A 7,881-nucleotide genomic window follows, 5' to 3' on the forward strand; every position below is an offset into this window, starting at 1 on the left:
CATACATGCGAGTAGCTTTTACTTGTAAAATTTGCATTATGTTGATCTAATGTCTAATTGCAGAGAGAGTATTTAGCCTGTTGACTTTGATTTTATAACTAGACATACACTAAAAATTGTTCGCCTTCAACTCCCCATTTATTTGCGGGACCAAATGAAAATGTTGAGGCAAAAGGTCATTTGTCCAAAGACCCTTATAAGGTTTGCCAATTTCACCAAGTTGAAACCTCTTCAATTTGACGGGAACATAGACAAAGATAACAAGAAACCCTTCATTCAAAGGAATCCAGGCTCTAAATTCTTCAACTTATTCATGTCTTCTTTGAAACCTGAAACAGCATGTTCTTGCAAACACACAGAAAGTTTACAACCATCCTTTTCCCCTTCATTTGCTGAAGAATAGGGCAAAAAGAAACGGGGCTCAACGCTTCCAAGTAGGTTTCTTGACAGAGGAAAAACTGTAACAGGACCTCCCCAACCAAAGTCCACTGTGGATGGTCTAAGTGTCTCCAATCAGTAATTCCACTCACCTTTGCTCCTACTGTGGTCCCTTCATGATAATTTAGCTCCTGAAAATCGATAAATGATCGAACATATTCATCAGATACATTGTATTTGCTCTTGTTGATCAATTCTGCTGTTTTATATATCGGTTGATCGACATGGTCTTCAGCCTTGGTCAGAATTCCCCAGTATCCTGCTGGTAGTGGTGGCTTGACTAGCTTTCTTATGTTGATTGCATATGCAAACTTCACTTTCTCATCAGAAGGGATCCCAGAAGCCTTAACTCTGTTTCACGAATTAAAGATCAAGTCAAGGGTAGGGACGGAATCAATTTTTGTGAAAATACATTTATATGGTCATGTAATCATGAAAATCATCCTAACAAAAATTTGTAGCTTTTTGATATAACCTCCAACATCACGTGTGCTTCCAAAATCATCCTAACATTTGGATGGAAATCTCAATCTTCTAGACAATATGATAGCCTTAACAAGATTAGATAACTGAAAACAGCCTGATATGAGTTTTACAGGTATCCCAGCACTACTAAAGGAAGTTCAAAAGCTTCAAATAACATCGTCATATGTTATTCTAAGTACAATGCCATCCAGACCTGATGGCCAATATATTGTCCAATTTTGAAGACAACTATACACGTGTTCATGAGGTCTTAACGTTTTAGGCTGGAGGAAGCATTGAAAGGACAACACATTAGCTATGACATCATGGATTACAGCTACTTAAACAGAAGGGAGCCAAGGTAAATTACAGAATATTAGTATCATGTACTCAATTTGGACAAGAAAAGCATGTGGAGGTTCATTTGTTTACCAGAAACAGAGAATTTTAATCAACAAGCATGCAGGAAAATTCATTGCGATAAACAAATAGTATAAAGGAAAGCAAACTTAGTAATACGAAATCACGATGTACATAGCTGCACAAAATATCATAAGCAAACCTTAACTGTTGTTACATTGAAGTTAATTCTAGAGATACACTTTAGTGAAGTTAACGGGAATTTACTTCCTGCCAAGAACTTGACCGATTCGAGCTTCCAATTGGACAGATTTGGGTAGTGCGATAGCCTTGTTTTTTAAACAACCTCAACAAAAGCCAATGCTTCAATGAAGAAGTATTTGCACAAACTCATCCAATGTTAAAATTTCGTCTATACATCAAAGAACTAAGATAAGCAATTTAATATTTATTTAAACAAAAAAAAAAGTTCAAACTGTTGCAGGCCAGTAACATAAGAAATCAGAAACACCAAAAACCACTTAAGATATTCCCACGTATCCGTGGCATTAAAACAAATACAAATGTCAAGTTACTCTATAGAAGTAAAATTACATGCCTTAGAAACTAAATAAAGTTCTAAACTAACTCAGAGAACACGGAAAAGCCTTAAGAGTAAGTCCAGAGTATAATCCTAATTGACGCTAAATTCTTCTTATGAATCCTGCATACTTGCAAAGTTAATGTTCCTAGTAAATGAAATCAAGTAAAAGCGGATTCACAAGGAAAGACTATAAATGATTTACAACTAAATATCAAGTTCAAATCAGTAAACCAATAGAGTAACATGAAATAATATATCCAAGAAAAGGAAGTAACAATAAATGAGATGTTGCAATAGTTTACTTTTCTCATAAACTTCTTGCGTGCTTGACTAACTCCAGTGTTGCTAGAAATATTTATCTCATTAAAGGACTAAGCAAAATCAAGTTAAAATGAACAGGAAGGCGATGCACAAAATTACCTCAAGCTAAAATATCAAAATTAGTGCAAAAGGACATTAATGGCTGAATCGAGTGAGAAAAATAGGATTCGTAAAGTCTATTAGGACAAAAAATTATTACTAATGATACTAAGAACATGAAAGCGACACAAAGATTTCGATTTAATCATCCTTACACCAATAGCATTCTTTACTGGACCTAATACACAATCAAATGAATATTACCAAAAGCCGATTTAACTGAGTAACTGAAGCTACTGAATACATAGAGAAAATACAATGACTGAAATAGATCAAAAACCTAAATGGTTTGCTATATTCCAGCATATTCAAGAGGGATGAGAGAGGAATGTAGATATTCACCGATATCTCAGAGAGGAGATTGCAGCAGAGGGTGGTAAACTTCTCAATTCCCAATAATAATCTTTTCTCTAGATATCTAAGTTGTCTTTTTCTTTTGCTGCAGGAAAGAGAGTTTAGAGTTGCATGTTTTCTTGGAAAGAAATACATCGGTAGTCTCCTCAAAGAAACAAGATAGAAGGCTGTAGAAGATGGAAAACAGAGGCACTAAAATAAGTAAGGAATTGCTATAAGCAGGAGAGCTTGATGCTCTGTTTTAAGTTTTAACGGACTTAACAAACAAAATCAATGTCCAACATTGAAAGGCAAGGATATCCAATAGCTCCTACCAACTCAAGACTAACTCCACTATCTCATTGAAATGGTAATAAAACAGCCCCAAAATGGCTCTCATTTACACTATAACTGGACTATGTTGACTCAATTTTAAAACAAAATAGAATTGCAGGTTGGGCCATAATAAAATGAGATCAAGAGCACAAAACTGCATATGGGACATGAAAAGCGTTCTTAGGAGTACCTAGATACCGTAATGCTGCATATCAATATGTTTCCATAACTCGTGGAGAAATGGCTTTTATCAACTGTCCATTCATCCTTGCCCAATCCAAAGTGGAATAGCTGGGTAATGCAGCTCTCCCTTATTATAAATGAAGTATACATCAAAGCAAGTTGAACAATAAGCATGGAATGTATAGTTAAATTCCCTCAAATTGAACTCATATGAAAAGGGTTAAATTCCTGGATAATCCCGACCCCAAAATATTTTAGGTTGTAGCAAAGATCATTTCAAAGTTTCCATTTTGAACAAAATAAAGCATAAATACCAAAACATTACCTAAAAAACACAGTTCAAATTGAAATCAATGACCAAAACCAAAAGAGAGAAGATTCAATAGCATTAGCTTCACAAGGAGGAAGGCCATGGAGGTTCAGTGACACCAACATAATCAACTCGAGCCTGGGGCTGCCACATGGCACTTACAATCTACAAATTGGGTGGAATATTCAATAGAGCTTCCTCTTTCCAACCTCTCCCTCAGTACCTCTCGTCAGTTACGTCTTTCCATTGTCAAGAGTTTATTGGTATTTGTATGTATTTTAATCATGCAGAAAGAGACCTTGTAGTCAACCACCTGATTTATTAAAGGATTGAATCCAAAAAATATTGTCACAAAAGGCAATTCACTGCAATAAATAACCACTTAACTTGGGATGTAAATAAATTATGAGAAAATCATCTGTCCATGAAAAGAATTAAGAAGCAAAGTGCCTGGTTTGTACTTGAAAGACCAAAAAAGAACTGTGAGTTTTAAGTATATGAGAGCAGGCGAGAAGAAGGGTAAGTCAAAGAAAGAAGAAGAGCTGCGAATGAGAGGACAGAATTCTGGAACATAAGTAGAAAACCGAAAATAGACCTTCAAAGTGATGTTTATAATTGCACGTGGGATACAGGTGGAGGAAAGAAATCGATGCCTATTTAACTCAAGCCCACGTCAGTGCAATCTCTATTGACCAAAAGCCCAAGAAATCAAGATTAACTTTTATGCTCAAACTTCAAGAAAATATTCTTCACATACATCAACAATGATCAGGTACTAACAATCGTAAATTTTATAGTACATCAGAGTATATGTTTGAAAATTCTGAAAACTAAATATTTGCAGCCTTTGGGTGTAGAAGATATAAACATCCAGCAACGATTTAATCTTAAATTAAGAAATTTAATTGGACCATTAAACTCATGATGCAACATCCACTTCAACTTTAGACCCTAATAAAGCAAAGCAGCCACTGAAGCTTTATACAATACCTATACAATATACAAATGAAGCAACTTAGAGCCGTTTGACCCCAAAAAAAAAAAATTTGAAGCTACTCATCAAGTATATTAATTGAGGCGAGTACAATGTTTGAAAGCAGTTAAATTGTTTGGCTTAAACTGCAGTTTGCCCTACCCACTTTTATGGTTTTATCAACAGCCCCATATATAACTACGTCATCATATATCATTGTACTCGTAACTGCAATATAAGAAACTAAATTCCTTTAACCTTGGACAATTGTAAGGCAAAGTGATTGATATAAACCTGTTCAGAGATACCAAAGTGAGTCCCTTCCTTCCATTTGCCTTTCTTCCGCAAGTTTCAATTTTTCAAGAATTAACTGTTGGCAAAAAAGAAAAAAGTACAAATTGATTTATGGAAACCTACTGAAATAAAATCCACAAGAAAAAAAAGCATAAACGATTTCATTGTAGTAGAGAGAGAGAGAGAATTTTATGTAAGCAAAGAAGAGGAAGAGGAATGAGAGGGGATTAAGCTCCAAAAACCAAGTCCAACCGAATCTCACGAAACAAAAGCTGGTAACAAACATAGCAAGGGGCGGCAAGGGTGGTGGGCTGGAGTCTGGAGGAAGGAGAAAGGAGGGATGGTGACTAGGAGAAGAGAGAGATTTACCTTGATTCCTGAGTTGTGCTGCAAGGTGTAAGCAAGCGAAGGGGAGAAATTGGTCCGGTAATTAGAAGAGCAGGAAAGAAAGTGGTAATTAGAAGAGAGCAAGGATTGAAATTAAGAGCAAGGAAGAGAGAGAGAAGGCAAAGGAAGGAGTGTGCACCCGATTCAATGAGGCTGTCTGCGCCCACATGTCCCCAAGCCGCCCAAAAATCATGCAACCAACAAACACCCCCAGAGTTCATGAAAATTACGGAGTAACCAGACCATTTCAGTGCTCATCCGAGCTTACACACTTTTAGTGTGGCTATGATATGATATCTAGTCAGAATTTACCCTTTTTTGGGATGGGAGGGAAGAGGAGGTGGACTCTCTCCCTGTTTGCGTGCAAGGTTCTACATTTCTATGCTACTCTCCGAACAGATCATGACAAAGACGTTGATAGCATAAATTATGCTGCACCTTCAGATGCCCTCCAAAACAGTATCAAAACCATGGACAACACCACGAAGAAATGGAAAGTACTAAAGCAACTATAAGAAACTTCCAGTAAAGTGAAACTTTAAGTCTGTTTATAACATATTATGGCAAAAAACCACATCAATTTCTTTTTCTCAAGTTATATGTAAAAACATAATCATACGACTGAGATCAACACTGTGAGGAAACGTGCTTCATCCTCTTTAAGATTTCAGTCCATTTGATCCATAGCTCCAGAAACTAAAGAATATATGTGAAGTTTGTAAAAGATATTAGCACTGAAATGGAATAGAATATGAACCAGTGTTTGGATCTTTCACAGCTTTGAAATTGTCAGCGCTCATTCCAAATTGACCAGAATTGCAATTTCCAATTTCCCTCAGCTTACCTGATCAAAAGGTAAACAATTCAACTTCGTGAGAGACATCATCATATGCAATTGAACACACATATAAACTGGAAATAATTGATACCCTAAAATACTTTCACCATCAACCGTATCCAAGTAAAGCAGACAAAGTTAAGCAGATTTTGCTGCAATTGTCCAGGGTTCAACAAAATGAACTCTCCTTGCTTGAGGTGCCAAATAGGGAAAAAGGAATAGGAGAAGCAGATATAACCCATAGAATGTAAGAATAAAGTCACAAACAATAATGTTGGCTGCCAATGAACTCAGAAAAAGTGACTCAACTGCACAAGGCGTGTTGAAAATATGCAGACAAACCAAGATCAGAAGTTCAATAAAAACATAAACAAAAGGATTGGAGTTGTTCTATCAGCATAGTATGGTTTCCAAAATCTACACCTTGGCTTCAGGAAAGTACAAGAATCTATTCTCATTTAATCATGATCTCCAAATGCAGCAAAGATAAACCATGAACAGCTTGAACAAATTCGCCCTCTACAACTTCAAGCACTGCCAGGCTATTAATAATTTGCAAATACTTCACTACAAAACGAGTCCATCACTTCAACACGCATCACAGGATATGATGACAGAAACAAATGTAGTTCATTCTTGAACTACTTCAGCTTAACTAAATGCAATTTGTTCAGGCACTAAATGTTATGAAGGAAAAGCAGACAAAAGCACGCTCAATTGCACAAGCACAGTAACACATACCATAAGAAATACCTTCACTCTAGTTCACATATATGGAAGTGCTTACATTTCCCTTAAACCATCCTTTTGCTAATCTCAGTAATCGTTTGTCCACTTCCACAAGCATCTATTCTTTAGCAGCACCTGAAGCAAAGCTTTATCTGCTCACATTAACCTTCCCCTTCCTCCAGAATCTTCCGAATGCACTAGCCACCTCAGCTCACACTAGCTCCTTTTACTTTTGCAAAAATTCCAGATCCTCTCCTCCTCCTCCACTCTTCTCCCCTAGAACACATTTTCTTTTGCAAAAATGAAGCATTCCTATATTTACACGTGAAGAGCAAAAAAGAATCATTTAACAGCAACTACCCAAAGAAGTTCATACCACCAATGGTCAACAATCATTTCTTCCTTCATCTTTTGACGTTTTTCATCTGCTAATGGCTTCAAGCGAACAATCTGTCTTCTAGCTTGATCATATGATGGGTCAACTTCCAAAACCTTTGTCATATCTGCATATTGTAATGAACACCAGCATAGGAAACAATAAATTGTGAAAAGCCATATGGACTATATGAGAAGATTAATGAATGCCATTGGCTTTGCGTGTGTGTGTGCTTTTGTGTGTGTGAGAAAGAGAGAGAGACAGAGAGAGAGAGAGAGAGAGAGAGAGAGAACAAGCAAGATTGCAGCCATTACACATATAATAAAGCCACCACAAATCATAGATTAGTCTTCTTATAAGCACAAGTTTGTGCTAGAAGTTGCCAGCAGCTGCTCAATGACAGTAAAATATTCAAATTCTTACACCGGCATACCTGCTATAGTCTCTTCAAATTGTTACAACTTTTCATACACCTCTGCTCTTCTTAGCAAAACACTTATGTAGTTAAGGTTTAGCTCCAATGCTTTTGTGCATTCTTTAATACCATCATCATATTTTTTTTTTCTGTAAAACAAACCACCAAAAAGAACTTCATCAAAATCCAGTCAAAAACTTACCAATGCATGACATATGTATAACAATGCATATAAATAATGATATCACATTAGGAGTTATTTGCCAATCAGCCAACAGGTATTAGCAACAGATAATGGAGGCTGCTGTAACGGCAACCACCACCAAGATGCTTAGTGAGGAGGCTAAGTGTATGGGTCCTCTCCAACACAGGGAAAAGAATGGGAAAAGAATACTTTAATGGACAACAAATTATAGCTTTAGGAAAAATTCTAAATACTAA

The 7,881-nt window shown here is 36.4% G+C and overlaps 2 long non-coding RNA genes across 2 annotated transcripts; both read right to left on the reverse strand.

Moving 5' to 3' along the window:
* Positions 1–258: 258 nt before the first annotated feature.
* On the reverse strand, positions 259–5,213 carry LOC113757853. The gene is made up of 3 exons (XR_003466505.1): positions 5,065–5,213; positions 4,696–4,771; positions 259–789 (listed from the first exon to the last, which is right to left on the reverse strand). It is a non-coding gene; the product is annotated as an uncharacterized LOC113757853 (long non-coding RNA).
* A 229-nt stretch (positions 5,214–5,442) lies between these two features.
* Positions 5,443–7,655, reverse strand: LOC113757855. Its single transcript, XR_003466506.1, has 3 exons — positions 7,459–7,655; positions 6,708–7,152; positions 5,443–5,926 (listed from the first exon to the last, which is right to left on the reverse strand). It is a non-coding gene; the product is annotated as an uncharacterized LOC113757855 (long non-coding RNA).
* Between the last annotated feature and the right edge of the window lie 226 nt (positions 7,656–7,881).

This window comes from Coffea eugenioides, unplaced genomic scaffold, assembly GCF_003713205.1.
Source record: "Coffea eugenioides isolate CCC68of unplaced genomic scaffold, Ceug_1.0 ScVebR1_337;HRSCAF=996, whole genome shotgun sequence".
NCBI classification, from domain to species: Eukaryota; Viridiplantae; Streptophyta; class Magnoliopsida; order Gentianales; family Rubiaceae; genus Coffea; species Coffea eugenioides.